Source organism: Pongo abelii, chromosome 3 (genome assembly GCF_028885655.2).
Source record: "Pongo abelii isolate AG06213 chromosome 3, NHGRI_mPonAbe1-v2.0_pri, whole genome shotgun sequence".
In the NCBI taxonomy this organism is placed as follows: domain Eukaryota; kingdom Metazoa; phylum Chordata; class Mammalia; order Primates; family Hominidae; genus Pongo; species Pongo abelii.
The window spans coordinates 201,017,636-201,036,167 of record NC_071988.2 but is presented as its reverse complement, the minus strand read 5'-3'; the positions used below and the strand labels follow the sequence as shown (position 1 = coordinate 201,036,167).

General features: G+C 33.9%; 1 non-coding gene across 1 annotated transcript; it reads left to right on the top strand.

The window, feature by feature from the left end:
• The first annotated feature begins 17,618 nt into the window (after positions 1–17,618).
• Positions 17,619–17,689, top strand: LOC112133282 (small nucleolar RNA SNORD65). Its single transcript, XR_002914952.1, has one exon. It is a non-coding gene; the product is annotated as a small nucleolar RNA SNORD65 (small nucleolar RNA).
• Positions 17,690–18,532: the final 843 nt, after the last annotated feature.

Sequence of the window (18,532 nt, the reverse complement as noted above, 5' to 3'; positions counted from 1 at the left end):
TAATGCACTGTGGGCTTGATTTCAATAAATATTCTAAATTGAAACACTTTGCCACCTCCGTTGCCACCATTTTATTCCAAAACCTCATCATTCTAACCTGTGATGTAAACTACGATGATAACCTTCTGGGCGGTATCCATACTTCCACTCTTTCTCATTCAGAATACATTTTCCACAGAGTCCAAGTCATCCTTGCTCAACACAAAATTCGATGCCATTCCAATGTGCTTACCCTTACATCCAAGGCCTTGTTTTGCCTTGCTGTGTTATGTCTTCTCTGATATCACTTCCTCTGTTCCGTGGTACTCCAACAATACTTTTATCAGTTAAATACAGCAAAGATGTTTCTGTCTCAAAACCATTGCCCTTGTGTTCCTATATCTGGAACAATCATCTCTCCGATATAGGTTCATTTTTTCTCTTAAGTTTCTGCTTAATTGTCACCTTCTTAGAGACCATTTATATATATGTGGTCTCTTTGTATGTTTATAATATATGTGTGTATAAAACACATATATATTCAGTTAAATATATATTGGTTAAATATAGCAAAGATGTTTCTGTCTCAAAACCATTGCCCTTGTGTTCCCGTATCTGGAACAATCATCTCTCAGATATAGGTTCATTTTTTCTCTTAAGTTTCTGCTTAATTGTCACCTTCTTAAAGACCATATATATATATATATATGTGGTCTGTTTGTATGTTTATAATATATGTGTGTATAAAACACATATATATTCACACATACATAAGTGTGTGAAAGCACATAGATACATAAACATATATAACTATATTTATATTACAATGCATAACTCTTAAAAGATATTTAATTTGTATTATCTAATGTCGTGTTTCTAAAACCCAGCCCAGCGAATTGGTAAAGTTTAGACATTTCATAAAGTAATGGGTGATAGAAATTTTAAAAAAGTAAAGAAAAGAAAGTCGACAGAAAGAAAGATTATATTTATATACATGTGTGCGTGTGTTCACTGAATTTCTAAAAACTTGCATTCTGCCTTTGACCAGAAGTTTCTTTGCTTATTTTCCTACTTGACTACTGGCTAATTTCCACGCACCTTTCATGACACCAATCTAATGCTAGTTCCTTTGAAAAGCAATTTCTAACATGAATAGTCACAGTCTAAATTTCCTTGTATCTGTTTTGCCACAACACTTATTTATTTTTATATTGCATTGTTTTACATATACGTCTGAGTTTGAGTTCCTTCCTCTCTAGAAAGTGGGCTTTTGAAAATTTGGAACCCATGTTCTCTTTATCACCTTCCTGCCCGGTGATACCTCTCACAATGAAAGTGATCAATTATTGATCAGAGAGAGTATGAGAATTGAGGTCCTTGCTTATCTTTTTTTTAAGATAAAATAAAAAAGTTTCCTCATTGTTTTCCTCATGACCCTTTTATTATTTAACAACTTCTGTACACAGAACAGAAGAGCAAATTACAATGAAAATCAAATCATCCTCAAATATATAATCTGCTGGTTTTACAACTGAAAAGATCTAAAAACCTTGAATAAATTTTCAGAAACACAAACATATTTATATAAATACACACATATTTAAACTCATATATTTAGAAATATTGCTTTTCTCTAACTTTCTTTAATGAAACATCTTGTCCAAGCTTTTTACAGGTACTTTAATATCAGCATCCATTATCATAGTGTCACTTCTTGAGTCATCTAACAAGTGAAAGTGATCAATTATTGTTCAGAGAGATTATGAGAATTGAGGTCCTTGCTTATCTTTTTTTAAAGATAAAATAAAAAATATTTCCTCATTGTTTGCCTTGTGACCCTTTTATTGTTTAACAACTTCTGTACACAGAACAGAAGAGCAAATTAAAATGAAAATCAAATCATCCTCAAATAAATAATCCATTGGTTTTACAACTGAAAAGATCTAAAACCTTGAATAAATTTTCAGGGGCACAAACATATTTATATAAATACACACATATTTAAACTCACATATTTAGAAATATTGCTTTTCTCTAATTTTCTTTAATGAAATATCTTGTCCAAGCTTTTTACATGTACTTTAATATCAGCATCCATTATCACTAGTGTCACTTCTTGAGTCATCTAACGCCATTTACTGAAGCATTATATTTGTCAGGAGTTCAGATGAGCAGGAAAGAGCTGAGCTGCCAGGTGTTGGCGTAGTTTATTAAGAAAATGCCTAACATGAAAGGGACAGGCCAGGCTTTTGTCACTCACTGTGACAGAGGCCAAGCTGGAGAAAGTGTCAACACCTGACCCCAACTCCGCTCCATTTTTCCTCAGAGAGCGGTGCCAGTGGAGGGCCAGGTGGGCTCTAAGGACTGAGAGTGAAGAAAAGTGTTTATTTTTTCAATCAAATAGATCTATCAAAACATGAAACCAGATTCACCTTTTTGACTTCTGGTTTTTGATTTCTGATCGTGAGCCATTATTGCTAATCCAATCGCCATTCGTTTACCCTATCTGTAATTTGAATGCTCTATAAATATATTTTACTGAAATAGAACAGTGGTTCCTGAGCTAGTCATAATAATAGGTATTATTCATGAAGTTTTAATATTTATGAGCAGAATGTTTGGCATTTTTACAAACAATGTATTAACTCACTGAACATCATAATAACCACATCAGATAGGTACAATTTTTATGACAGTTTCAGACAAGAAAATACAAAGAGTTAATAGTTACATGTTTTACAAAGATTATTGACTAATGCTAATTTTAGCAAGTGATCAAAAGCTAATGTTAAGTTGTTTGTGTATTTATCTACTGTGAAATAATAATTTAGAGAAGTGTCTATCTGCGGTGGCAGAAACTGTTCAATAATGTATAAATTCAAATTTCCCTACAAAACTCTAAAATAAGAAGAAATGCCTAGAACAGGGATCCTTTATCCAAGGTTCTATTCATAGAAGCAGGGTCCAATTATTTCATGTCTCTCAGTATTCAATGTGAGAATACATACCAATTTTTGTCCCCTTACCCCCATCCCAGTAAGTGGAATGAACAAAAATCAGAATTAAATTTTTAAATCTTCCATTCCCTAGAATATTCAATTCTGTCCCCACCGCCCCCGCCACAACAGAAACTTTTTTTCAAACAGTAAGGATGGCATAAATAACCTAGAGTATTTATTTCAAGTATAGCCAAGCATTCTGTTCTGTAGCTTATATCTGCAGTAGAGTGTTTAAAAAGATTTATAAAGAGTTACATATCTTCTATAAATGTCAAAAGATAATGTCCACTATTGGTTTTCAAAACATCAAGGTTTGTAATATAAAATAATGGTTTCTCTATAATTTTTGACAAATAGTAACATTTCTTAATCTAGTTGAAGCCCAAGTGCTCTGTTTTAGAAGCAATTGATAATCTACATTTTCTTGTCAGACTGAGCACTAGATTGCATACGATTTTCTGGCTACTTAGCTAATGGGAGAATGGAATAAACTATGTAGCAGGTCATTTAACTCCTCTTTCTTGTTGGGAAAAATGATAAATTTTGAGATTGAATCATTGTTTAGTGTTATCTTTCATTATTTTGAAATATACTATTAAGTTGCAGTGAGTGTTTTGAAATATTTCCAGAAGACACTTAGTGATATTACAAACACTACTGATAATAGACCATGATATTAAAAAAAATAGAAGGAAAAAAAAGGTGGCTTAAAGTCATAGAACTGTAAATAACATGGTCTTACCAGAAAAGTCATCCATCCATCCACTTGCTCATTTGTAAAGTGCCTGATGCCACTATAATATATTACTATGTCAGGAAGCCATAACAGAATTCTTAAAGATCCCAGAGTTTTGCAGAGTGGTCTCAGTAATGCAAAGATGCTTTACATTTGAGAGCAGGAATATCAGTGTAGACAACGGGCATATATTGAAAATCAAGTAATTGGCAGACACTATAATCTTTCAGACATAACCCAGTCTTTGAACTCATTGCCTGGTGGCAAACAGATTTAAAAAAATGTCAACAATACTATAAGAGATCAGATAAAGTGTTTTGAGAATTTCAAGGATAAGATATAAAAGAAATGCCTAGAACAGGGATCCTTTATCCAAAGTTCTATTCATAGAAGCAAGGTCCAATTATTTCATGTCTCTCAGTATTCAATGTGAAGATTGACACGTAAGATGTCAAATAAAGAAAATATGAAATCTAATTATGTTTTTTCGGATTGTCTGCTTATTCCAGAATACATGGATCTCTGTCAAGAAAACCGAAAAATAAGACAAACATTATTCATCAAGATTGTCTAAGTACTTATTAATAGACAATATTTATATATGATATCTGACTACTGATCCTTTCAGTACATTTTGGTTTTTCAATTTCCATTCATACAAACAGACAAAAGGAAGACAATAAATAGAATTAAATGGAGTGGAATTGAATAAGAAATAGATATACAAAAGATGATGATATATGTATTTATTGTGAGAGACTATTAATGGTAGCTTCTATTTTCTAAAAGCCAGTAAAGAAAAACAAAACAAAAGAAAAAACATGCTTTCATGATCAGCTGGAGGAAAATGTACTCCTCTCTTTTTGTTAAATATATTTTTAATTCATGTATAACATAAACATAGAAAAACTCACAAATGTTGTTTGACTTGTAATCAAATGTACACACATGTGTAACTAGCTCAAATCAAGCCCTCAAGAGTCCCCATCGTGTCCCCTTCCTGTTACACACTCAGAGCAAATGCTCTCGCTTTTATGTCAGGTACACTCTGTGCCTAGCTCCTTTCATTCAGCGTTGTGTTTGTAAGATGAGTCCATGTCAAGACATGTAGTTCTATTGACTTTGTTTTCATTGCTGTATAGTATTCCACAGAGCAGGTGGCTCTTTTGAAGCACAAACTCGTCCCTGTTCTTTCATGGGCAGGAGAGGAAGTCTAGCATAGCTGTGAAGAGCACAGGCTCTGGAGGCTGTGTTTGCTCTGCCCCTTACGGTCTACGTGCTCCTGAACAACTTAATTTTTTGCTGTTAAAATTTTCTTCTCTGGAATGGGAATAGTAGTGTTACCACATTTTTTCTTAGGGGAACTAATTGACAAAAAAATCAAAATGAAAGCATGTTCCTATTCAAGGCAGTCTGCCAAATATGAGTAGCAGCGTCAGGGCAAGGATAAACTCCATTAATAGCTTTATGTAAAACTTAAGTGGTCTATTCCATTAACTGGTACTTCAGCACAAACTTACTTCATAGCTTCATTTTCTATCACTTTTTATATAGACATAAAAATGAAATGTGTGTTATTAATAACTGAAGTATTTTTCTTCTTTTAAAATTTCATAATGATTTTCCAAAGTAAAACAAACTGAAATACCTTACCCAGTTCTTTAAAATAAACCATAGAGCAGTTGAGATATTTAGAATCATGTTCTTTTTACCTTGGTTTTTCTTTTTAATTTTAATATACAATTAGTACTGACTGCCTTTATCATCACCTTTTTAACATCAGAAAGAATTCAAATACTATTCCTAGTCAGCATTTCCTGTTCCCACTCTGGATCATCCCATTAAACCTTTTCTTTTTCTTTTTTTTTTTTTTTTTTTGAGATGGAGTGTTGCTCTGTTGTCAAGCTAGAGTGCATTGGCACTATTTCGGCTCACCGCAATCTCTGCCTCCTGGGATCAAGCTATTCTCCTACCTCAGTCTCCGAGTAGCTGGGATTACAGGCACCTGCCACCAATTATTTGTATTTGTAAAAATACAAATAATTTTGTATTTTTAGTAGAGATGGGGTTTCTCCATGTTGGTCAGGCTGGTCTTGAACTCCCAACCTCAGGTAATCCACCCACCTTGGCCTCCCAAAGTGCTGGGATTACAGGCATGAGCCACCAACCCTGGCCTAAACCTTTTTGTTTGTCCATATAGAACTTCAATGTGTTTATATTTGTGCATGCATATATACAAACAATAATTAGCATTAACAAATACATTTTTATCCCTTGTGTATATTTTTAGTAAATATGACATGGAGAGTCATATTTGCCTGATTTTTAATTTTATCAGTCAAAGAGAGACAGGGAGAGAGAGAAACAAAGAGATCAAAATTTTGTGCTAGGCAGAAATCCAAGGTGGCACCAAGATTCTTGCTGCCTAGTGTGTACAGTTATTCTGTCAAACAGTAATTCGGTTGTTCTATGTTGTGTGAAAAGCTGTTAAAGACATAATTAAATTTGTGGTAATTTTTAATGCAAAAATAGAAAAATAATACAAATTATGTCCAGGTGCTCCTTTTCATTTCAAAACTTAGAAAATTTAAAAGGGTATTTACATAAGAAGCTCTTCTCCATCCAGGTCTTTCTTCCACATAATAACTGTTCCCCAGACTATGTCCAGACAAAAACAATGTGCACACACTACACATTGTCATTTAAACAATAGATACCTATAGAAAACATTTTACAGCTTTAAAAAATTTTCTTTATACCCTGCCAATAACTGCATAGCAAAATATAATCAACCTCTCTATTGTGGAGACTATATTTGCTTCCAAATTTTTACTGTTGCAACAAGTGTGCAATAATAAGCTTTCTGTTGCTACAATTTAATTGTGAGATTATCCTTTTATAGTTATGGGGAATTAGCAATCTTTTGCTCTACAGTTGTTTCTCCTAACCATGATTTCACTTCTTACTGTTTCAGTTACCTGTGGTTAACTGTGGTCCGAAGATATTAAATAAAAAAATCCATAAGTAAACAATTCATAATTAATAAATTGTGTACCATGCTCGGTAGAGTGATGAAATCTCATATTGTCCAGTTCTGTCGTGGAAGATGAATCATACCTTCCTCCAGAGGTTCCAGGCTGCAGAAGCTCCTTTCTGATTAGCCAGTTAGAAGCCCAAACACAAGGGCAGCGATGCTGGCAAAAAAGATATAACAAAGAGAAGTCATAAAGTGTTTCCCCTAAGTAAAAAGGAGAAAGTTGTTTTATTTTTTAATTTTTTTTTTTTTTTTTTTTGAGACAGGGTCTTGTTTTGTCACCCAGGCTGAAGTGCAGTGTGTCAATCACAGCCCACTGCAGCCTCGATCTCCCAGGCTCAAGCAATTCTCCCAACTCAGCCTCTGGTTATCTGGGACTACAGTCATGCACCATATGGCCCAGCTAATATTTTGTAGAGATGGGGTTTTGCCATGTTGCCCAGGCTGGTCTCCAACTCCTGGACTCAAGCAATCCACCCACATCAGCCTCCCAAATTGCTAGGATTACAATCATGTGCTGTCATGTCAAGCTGAAAGTTCTTAACAAGAAAAGAAAAATATTTGTATACTGGGGTTCCTAAAACCTACCTTAAGAACAAATCTATCCATAATGGTGTGAAGAAAAAAGAAAAAATTTGTGCTAGTTCTGCTGTCGCACAACAAATTGCAAAAGTTACAGCCATAGTGCGTGATAAGTGCTTAGTTAAGATGGAAAAGGCATTAAATTTGTGAGTGGAAGACATCGTGGTTTAATTGACAGCATTCAGATTCAGTATCTAAACATATCTAAACACAGAAAAAGTATAGTAAAAATACAGCATAAAAGACTGAAATATGGTACACCTATATAGGGTAGCTCCTATTATGGCAAAATAGATGTGTATACAGTGCATATTTCATAGAGACATCATTATATGATACATGTCTGTATTTATAAAAAATCTGAAATGAGCATACTTTATGCCGAATTAATTTGTCTTACATAAATTAATCTTAAAATATTATCTCTGCTTAAACCCAGGAGTTCGAGTTTAAGGTGAGCTATGATTGCACCACTGCACTCTAGCCTGGGCAATAGGTAGACCTTGTCTCTAATAAGTATATTTAAAAAATTATCTCATTGATAAAATAAACAAAAAAGTAAAGCATCTGATTGGGAAAATAGGCAACAGAAATAAAAAAAAATGGTGGAATAGTCTTTCTTTCTCCACTTGAAATATGTTCCCAAATCCCTAGTGAGTGACACTACTTGGGATGGTGGAATGAACCTGACTGCCTTATATCAGAATACATTTCTGTTCATGTCTTTCACCCACAAATTTGAAGTCTTTTTAATTGAGCATGTAACATGCTCTGTGGCCATAACTTTTGCAGTTTGAGGTGCAACAGCAGATCTAGCACAAATCTTTTCTTCTTCACATTTTCATGGATAGATCTGTTCTTAGGGTAAATTTTAGCAAGCTCAGTATACATTTTTTCCTTTTTTTTCTTATTAAGTTGAGAACTTTCACCTTTTCACTGAAGTGAAGCACTTTATAGTTTCTCTTTGTCATATCTCAATTGCCAGTATCACTAATATTGTGCTTTCAGGACATTATTAAGTAAAATATGGGTTCCTTTAACACAAGTGCCGTGATTCTGGGACAGTGGATCTGATAACCAAGAGGGCTATTGAGGGGCTAATGAGCAGGTAGAGTGGAGATGCTGGACAAAGGGAGAATTCATGTCCTGATTGGGACTGAGTGAGATTTCCTCATACTACTCAGAACTTTGCTCAATTTAAAGTTTATGAATTGTTTATTTTTGAAACTTTCCATTTAATAGTTTTTAACTGTGGTTGACCTCAGGCAACTGAAAACCCAGAAAGTGAAACTGTGGATTAGAGAGGACTACTGTACACTTTATATAGAGTTTTGTCTCCCTTATTTCTAAAGATGCTTATAGAGCTAGAAGAGTGACTATATAGTCTTCACACTATCCTGATAGCTAAATGAGAAAATCCAGGCCAAGATATGTGACCTAGTGATTGTTTTGTAGCTGTGTCCTTGTTTTTAATCTTCCTTATAAAGCTACAGGGCTCTTAGGCATTGTGGTTAGTACCTTATATTTTTAAATTATTATGTCTGTTACGGTTATGTAGATAGCAACATATATAAGTTTAATAAAGTAATTTGATTTAGACTTAAAATTATAGTCACATTTTAATAAAGAATAATTTAATCAGTAATAATAAACTAATCTGTTAGTTTTTTTAAAAAATATTTTATTTGCACGTTGTCACTTATGTTCTAATGTTTATATTAAAGCAAGAGAATTTTAAGAGTTGATCTTTTGCTCCATTATTATAAAGTGGGGAATGAATGACAAGACAGATGATAGAATGAACTTTTTCAGAATTGGGATCAAACTGCATATCCTTATCACCAAGGCTTCACTCTACCATCTTTAAAGAGACATGATATCAGTATATCAATACAGAGATACTACATCAACATATCAATACAGAAATACTATACCAATATATTGATAATAATCATATCAATACTTTTGTATCTGGCCCCACAGAATATTAAATAAGGTTGACTGGTAGACCACCTTTGCTTTCTGTTGTCACACATTTTGAAGACAGACAAGGATTTAAAAAGGTTACCAAGTGAATGTTAAAAAAAAAAAAAAACTCTTGAAGTTTGAGAAAAGTGGCTTATGAATCAGTAGTTTGCTACTTTCCGTTATTTTCGTACTGCTTTCTGAATCTAATGGCTCCTATGGCAGGAATAGCTGTAAGAAATTATTCAGACCTGCTGAAATGTAGAAGGGTAGAACCACATGCCCTTCATTATTTATGTGGATATCATATATTTCTTCCTTCTAATGCTTCCTAGCTCCCTTTAAGTTAACACTGCTGCCTCTTGCCTTGAAGAAAAGCATCCATCTCTGTTCTGAGAAAAAGTTAAACATTAATACTGTATTTTTCTCTCCAACTAAAGGCTAGGTGAGCATGATTTCTCCTTTACTTCTTTCTGAGGCAAGAAGGCAAAGGCTCAATATTTTCTCTATCAACTTCCTTAGAGGTTCCGCTTGACAAAGTTGGATGAGGAAGAATTTACCACCTCCCTCAGGCTTACGGGTTGTACAATTCTCAGAGACTTCCACCGAGTAGCTTTCAACAAATCATTTTAAGGAAAAAAAAAAGTTAAAAATAAACAATAAGCCAGGCACTGTGGCTCATTCGTTTCCCAGCACTTTGGGAGGCGGAAGTGAGAGGACTGTTTGAGCCCAAGAGTTTGAGACCAGCCTGTGCAACACAGTGATACCCCATCTTTATGAAAAAATCAAAAAGTTAGCCAGATATGGTGGTGCATGCCTGTAGTCCAGTCCCAGCTACATGGGCTGAGGCAGGAGGATCCCTTGAGCCCAAGAGGTAGAGGCTGCAGTGAGCCATGTTTATACCACTGCACTCCAGCCTGGGTGACAGAGGGAGACACTGTCTAAAAAAAAACAAAGCAGAAGTAAGTAATATTAAGTGTTAGCAAAAAAAAATGACTCTATCAATGTCATAATCTGTTCTAGCAAGTTGCGTTCTGCTATGTGCTAACCTTTAATTGATGTGTGTCTCTAAATACGACAATGGCTTGGAAATTCTAACAGTGTTTACATACAAGACTGATTAAAATATAATTTCTTGATCCATCTACATCTAGATCTGACTCACTCATGCCTGTAGGTATTTAGCATGTTTTTCTTAAATCATGTTTAAATAAATTTGTTAAATTTGATTGTTAATTTTATAAACATCCTTATTTGTAGGGATAATCATTATTTTACAAAACATTATTTTTAAACAATATAAAACATTTTTATTTAAACAGCTTCAATTTAACACTAAAATTATTTAATTATTATTTAATCAATCTATTGAGAATAAACATTTTTCTGATATATAAATTTATATTAATTCAAAATATTTCCAGGATATATGAAAGCTATTCATTAATTTCAATCATCATTACATTTGTTCTTTCTTTTCCCTCCTCTTTTTCTATTTTCTCTGGTTTTAATTGAGTATGTTATACTTGTTAATTTTATTTTGTCAGCATTTAATTTATACTTAACACAAACGTTTTAAATGGTTGCCCTAGGGTTTACAACATATATGTTTAAATAATCCAAGTACAATGTCAAATAAAAACTTACGAGCCAGGAGAGGTGACTCACGCCTGTAATCCAAGCACTTCGGGAGGCTGAGGCGGGTGGATCACAAGGTCAGAAGATCAAGACCCTCCTGGCTAACACGGTGAAACCCCATATCTACTAAAAATACAAAAAAATAGCCGGGCGTGGTGGCGGGCGCCTGTAGTCCCAGCTACTCAGGAGACTGAGGCAGGAGAATCACTTGAATCTGGGATGCAGAGGCTACAGTGAGCCGAGGTTGCGCCACTGCACTCCAGGCTGGGCAACAGAGTGAGACTCTGTCTCAAAAAAAAAAAAAAAAAAAAGACTGTGAGCGTAGTAGGGATACCTCATAACATAGTATTACCAGTACGTCTGTCTTATTTCTTGTGATTTTACTGCCATTTATTTATTTATTTTGAGACAAAGTCTAGTTCTGTCGCTCAGGCTGGAGTACAGTGGCCTGATCTCAGCTCACTGCAACCTCTGCCTCCCGGGTTCAAGCAATTCTCCTGCCTCAGCCTCCCGAGTAGCTGGGATTATAGGCACCCACCACCATGCCTGGCTAATTTCTGTATTTTTAGTAGAGATGGGGTTTCGCCTTGTTGGCCATGCTGGTTGTGAACTCCTGACCTCAGGTGATCCACTCATCTCGGCTTCCCAAAGTGCTGGGATTATAGGTGTGAGGATTTGACTGCCATTTATCTAACATCCCTGAGCAATGATGAATTAATTATTGTTGCTTTTATTGCTGTCAATAATTATCTTTTTGATCAATTAAGATAAGAAAAACTTTTAAAAACTTACACATCAATCCAAGTTTCTCATGTATATTACTTTATTTAACCTAAAGAATTTCTTTTAATATTTTTTACAGTGTAGATCTTCCAGTAATGAATTCCTTCAGTTGTTCTTCTGAAAAAGCCTTTATTTCTTCTTCACTTTTGAAGGATAATTTTGCTAGGTATGTTATTCTAAGTTGGCAGGTTTTTTTTTCTTTCAGCACTTAAAAACGTTACTCCACGCTATTTGGTTGCATGATTTCTGATGAGAGGTTCATTGTCATTCTTATCCTTGCTTCTGTATAGTTAAGATGCACCCAACTTTCTATAAGATTTTCCCCCGTATTTTTTTTTTTTTTTGCAGCTTGATGATGTTATGCTTAGATACATGCATGTGTTTGTGTGTGTGTGTGCGTGTGTGTGTATGTGTGTATTTCATATTCATCTTGCCTGGCATTCTCTGAACATCCTGGATGTGTGATTTGATGTATCATATTAATTTTGGAAACTTCTCAGTCATTACTGTTTCAAATATTTATTTTGCCTTTTTCTTAATCTTTTCTTTTCCTGGCATTTAATATGGATATAACTTTTGATATTGTTCCGCAGTTCTTGGATGCCCTGACCTGTATCTTCATTCTTTGGTTCCCTTTGAGTTACAGGTTATATTAACCTATCTTCAAGCTCATTAATCCTTCCCTCAGTTTTCTTGAAAGTCTTCATGAGCTTTGTCTTAGTCCTTTGCTGCTGTTATAACAAAATACTTGAGACTGGGTAATGTATGAAGAATAGAAATTTGTTTCTCACACAAATCTGGAGGCTGGAATTTCAAGATCAAGGCAGTAGCAGGTTCGACGTCTAGTAAGGCCCAAGTCTGCGCTTCAAAGATGGCACCTTGTTGCTACATCCTCCAGGGAAGATGAATGCTGTTTCTTCACATGGCAGAAGGGTGAAAGGGCAGAAAGGACCCAGCAAGATCTCTTCATCCCTTCTTGGTTACTAATCTCATTCATGAGCATGGGGCCCTCATGGAGTCATCACCCCACTAATGGCCCACCTCTTAAATACTGTTGCATTGGTAATTAAATTTCAAAGCTGATTTTAAAGGGAACACAGATATTCAAACCATAGCAAGCCTATTAAAAGCATTCTTAATTTCCATTTCAGTAGTTCTGATTTCAGGATTTTCTTTTGATTTTTTTTTTCCTTATAGGTCTTATCTCTCTGCTGACATTAATGTAGGAAAAATAAATATTCCATTAGATATCTTAAGAAAAATCAGGTTTTCCATTAGATCTCTTAATATATTGAGCACAATCATTTTAAATATCTTTTCTGATAAATACAAAATCTGTATTTTTCTATTTCGATCTTAATGATTGCTTGTCTATTCAGAATGCTTTTCTTTTCTATTTTTTTTTCTTTTTGCCTTTGGTATACCTTGTAATTTTCTGTTGTCAGCTGGACATGTTGTATCAGGTAATATGAATCGTGGTAAATAGGTCCCTAGTGTAAGGACTTATATAAGTTAATCTGGCTAAGTGTGGCCTGTGTTTTATGTTTACTGTAGCTGTAGTTAGGAGAGAATTTAAATTTTGCTAGCGTGCCTGCTTTTGTCTCCAGTCTTGCCTTTGAGGCTTCCTTTTGTACTGCTTGTTAGATGGAGTCTTTGTCTTACAGCTATTTCTTCTGTAATCCTGTGTAATTAAACTGGCTTTTGTTAGAGTGTTGGTGGAGCTTAGAAAGGGACATGTTCTGTAATCCTCTAATTAAATCTCAGTCTCTAACTAGAGCTGTGTTTTGGGAATGTGGCCTTTACAAGCGTTTCTTGTCCTCTGTTTGGGTATAGTTTTTTTTTTTTTTTTTTAATGTTAATTCATTAACTATTGTTGTTATCTTTACTCCCTTCTCTGGCCAAATATTCCCTGTCAGTTTTTTTAGCTCTCTCTCCCCTGTTGACTATGTTTTGTTCTTTGGTTTTGATTTTTTTCTTCCTTAGTTGAGGCAGAAAGGCTGAAGGTGTTGAAGTGAGAAGCACATGTCTTCCCACTGGGGATAAATTTTTAGTATTGCTCTTTGGTGATGTCTTGCCTCCTGGACGGTAGGCTTGTGTTAAAGAAATATCTTAGGGGCTTCATAATGACTATTTTTGTCCCCATTCCTTGTCAGCAATACTAGGAGATCTTTCTCAGATCCTTACCAAGAAAACCTGGTGAGGTTTCTGGAGGGAAACCACATGAAGTGTAGTCTCCACTGCCACCATTGCAACTAATTATGAAGTGATGCCTTTTTGTATTTCTCTATTCTATTATGTTGGCTCACAATTAATTGTATATTCAGTTTTGACAAAATAGATTTATTTCTCATAATGATTACATTTTAATTTTCTAAGTAGGTAATTAGAATGCAACCCCATGTATAGTTTGTCCTAAGCCTATTTCTGCTTATTGTATAACATTGTTGTTTCAGAAAAAGCCAAATTGAATCAAAAGTTTTTATTATAAATTCATGGAGTTTCAGATTCTGGCAATACTTCTATGAGCTCACACCTTAAAGTTTGTAATTTTCTTTTCTTATTGGTATTACTGAGCTGTGGGTGTTTCATTGTATAAATAAATATAAAGCGCTTTGCAGAAAATGAAAACACACACTCAGAAAGCATTTTAAAAGCTACGCAAAAAAGCTACACAACTTTTGCTATATTATCATTTATTATTGTACATTACATAATTATATATTTCTGAAAGTTTTTCCCAGACCATTCTTCTGGGGAGTTTTTAAAAAAAATGAAACACAAAATATACACTCAAGTAATACAGAACCACTTTTTTGTTTGCTTCTTAGATTAAAAAAGCAATAAAGAAAAGATCTAGAAACCAGAATAGAGACAGAGAGAAATGACCAATATCAGAAATTAAACAAGGAATATTACTACTGATTCCAAAATCATTAAAAGAGTAAAAGTGGGATACCACAAGCAACCCTATGCCACATATTTGAAAACTTAGATGAAATGTAACCATTCTTAGAAGAAAAGAGACTGCTGAAACTCACGTAAGAGCTAGATAACATAGTCTTGAATTTAAAGTTAAAAGCATTACCAAAGTAGAAATTTACCAGATATAAAATTTACAAAATATAGAGTTTCAGGCCCAGATAATTTTATAGGAAAATACTTAAGATACATTTAAGGAAGAAAAAATAACCATCACATATAATCTCTTCCATAAATGGGAGAGGGCTTTGCAAGTCTTGTATGAAGTCAACATCACGTTGATAGAAATACCAGACAAAGAAATGATAAGAAAAGTAAAATGCATGTCAACATACTTTATGAAATTGGACACAAAATTCCTAATATTATATAAGCAAGCTGATCGCAAAAAATAATAAAGATAAAATGAGTTTTTATTACTCTCTACAATTTTTTGGAAGACTTTGAGAAGGAATAGTATTAGTTCTTCTCTAAATGTCTGGTAGAATTCAGTATGAAGATTTTGGGCTTTTGTTTTATGGGAGGCTTTTTATTACTGATTCTATTTTCTTACTCATTACTGATCTGTTCAGATCTTCTGTGTCTTCATGATTCAGTCTTGGTAGTTTTTATGTTCCCAGGAATTTATCCTTTTCTTCCAAGTTATCCAAACTTTAGTGTATAATTGTTCATATTAGAATCTTGTAATCTTTTGTACTTCTGTAATTTCAGTTGTAATATATTGGCTTTCATTTATAATTTTATTTATTTGTGTCTTCTCTCTTTTATTCTTAGTCTATCATTATCCTAATATCAAAACTAGCCAAAGATACTAGAAAAAAGGAAATTACAGGCCAGTATCTCTAATAAAAACAGATGCAACAATTCTCAGCAAAATACTAGTAAATTAAATTAAGCAGCACCTTAAAAGGATCACTCACCATGATTAAGTGGCATTTATTCTTGGGATGCAAGGATAATTCAACAGATGCAAATTAACAAAAGTGATAAACCACAACAGATTGAAAGATGAAAATTACATCCGTGATTTCAATAGATATGGAAAAAGCATTTGACACAATTCAACATTCTTTCGTGGTAAGAACTCTCAATAACTTAGGTATAGTAGGAGTGTATCTTATCACAAAAACAACCATACATGACAAGCCCACAGATAATATCATACTCAATGGTGAAAAGTCAAAAACCTTTTTTCTAAGACCATGAATAAGACAAGGATGTCTGCTCTCACCACTTCTATTTAACGTAGTGCTGGGTGTCCTAAACAAAGTAATTAGGCAAGAGAAAGAATATAAAAGGCATCCAAATAGGAAAGGAAAAGATTAAATTGATCTTGTTTGCAGATGACATGTTCTTATAAATAGACAACTCTAAAGATTTCAACAGAAAACTGTTAAAGTATAATAAGCCAATTTATTAAAGTTGCAGAATACAAAGTCAACATACAAACATCAGTAGCATTTCTATACACTAACAGTGAACTATCTTAAAAAAATCAAAAAAAATTCCATTTACAATAGTTATAAGAAAAAAGCCCACAGAGAAATAAATTTAATCAAGGCGATGAAAGATATGTACACTGAATACTATGAAATACTGATAAAAGAAATTGAAGAAGACACAAATAAACAGAAAAGTGGCCCCTATTCATGCATTGGAAGAATTAATATTGTTAAAGTGTCCATACTATCAAAGGAATCAACACATCAAGTGTAATTACTCTTAAAGCTACAATGATATATTTTCACAGAAATGAAAAATTTTTGATTGAACTAAAAAGGACTTCAAATAGCCAAAGCAATTTTGAGCAAAAAGACCAAAGCTGGAAGCATCGCAATACCTGACTTCAAAAGGTACCATAAATCTATAGTAAGCAAGACAGCATGGTACTAGCATAAAAAGAGACACACAGACCAGTGGAACAGAATACAGGTCGCAGAAATAAGTTTATGCATTTACTGTCCATTGATTTTTTTTGACAAAGATGCCAAGAATATACAAGTGAGAAAGAACAATCTCTTGCACAAATGGTGTTGGGAAAACTATATATCTACATACAGAAGAATAGAAATATACCCCATCTCACATCATATACAAAAATTAACTCAAAATTGATTAAATACTAAAAATATAACTTAAACTGTAAAGCTCCTAGGAGAAAATATAAAGGGAAAATTTTATAAAACTGGTTTGGGCAATAAATATTTGGACACTACTCCAAAAGCACAAGCAACAAAAACAAAATACACAAATGAGATTATAGCAAAATAAAAGGCTCCCACACAGCATAAAAAACAACCAATGCAATTAAGAAACAACCTATAGGATAAGGGAAAATATTGGCAAACCATTCATCTGATAAGGGGTTAATATTCAACATATGTAAGGAACTCAAACAACTCAATAGTAAGATAAAAAAAAAACCTGATAAAAAAATGGGCAAAGATCAGAATAGGCACAACTATCAAAAGAAGACACATAAATGGCCAAGAGATATTTGAAAAAATGCTCAACATCACTGATCACTGGGGAAATGAAAATTATAGCCACCATAAATTATGATCTCACACCTGTTAATATAGCTATTATAAAAAAGACTGGACCGGGCGCAGTGGCTCACGCCTGTAATCCCAGCACTTTGGGAAGCCGACGCGGGCGGATCACAAGGTCAGGAGATTGAGACCATCTTGGCCAACATGGTGAAACCCCGTCTCTACTAAAATACAAGAAATTAGCTGGGCATGGTGGCACGTACCTGTAATCTCAGCTACTAGGGAGACTGAGGCAGGGGAAATTGCTTGAACCAGGGAGGCAGAGGTTGCAGTGAGCTGAGATCGCCCCACTGCACTTTTCAGCCTGGTGACAGAGCAAGATCTCAAAAAAAAAAAAAAAAAACAAAACAAAACAACAAAAAGAAGACTGAAAGTCAAATAATTACTTCAAATAGCTGGTCTTACTGGCAAATTGTTTAGTGGCAAACATGGTTTTCTGAATAAAATTAAAGGACTAAAGATATTAAATGTTGGCAATTACCTGGAGAAAAGGAAACCCTTGCACGTTGTTGGTGAAAATGTAAATTAGTACAGCTATTTCATAAAACAGCATGGAGGACTGTTGAAAAATAAAATAAAAATAAAAATAGAACTACCATTATGAATCAGCAATTCTACATCTGCAAATATAGTCAAAGGAAATGAAATCAGTATGTCAAAGAAATATCTGCACTCCTTTGTTCATTGCAGCATTATTTAAAATGGCCAAGATATGGAATTAACCTAAGTGTCTATTAATGGAGGAGTGAATCTAAGAATCTAAGTATGGGTAAATACAATGTGGTGTATAGACACATGGAATACTATTTAGCATCATAAAGAGGGAAATTCTGTCGTTGCTGGCATAACAGATGAACATAGATGACATTATGTTAAGTGAAATAAGCCAGGAACCGAAAGATAAATATAGCATGATTTTACTTAAGTGAAATAAGCCAGGAACCGAAAGATAAATATAGCATGATTTTACTTATGTACTTATGTACAGAATTTAAAAAGTGGAACTCAGAAGCAAAAAATAGAATGGTAGTTACCAGGGTCTGGGTTCAGGGGAATTTGGGCAGATTTCGGTCAGAAGATACAAAATTTCGGTTAGATAGGAGCAATAATTTTAAGAGATCTATTGTAGAACATGGTGGCTATAGTTAATAACAATATGTTGTATACTTGAAAATTGCTAAAAGAGTAGATTTGAAGTGTTATAACTATAAAAAAGTATGAGATAACCTATGTTAATTATGTTAACAATTTGTTAATTTCATATCATATACATATTTTAAAACAT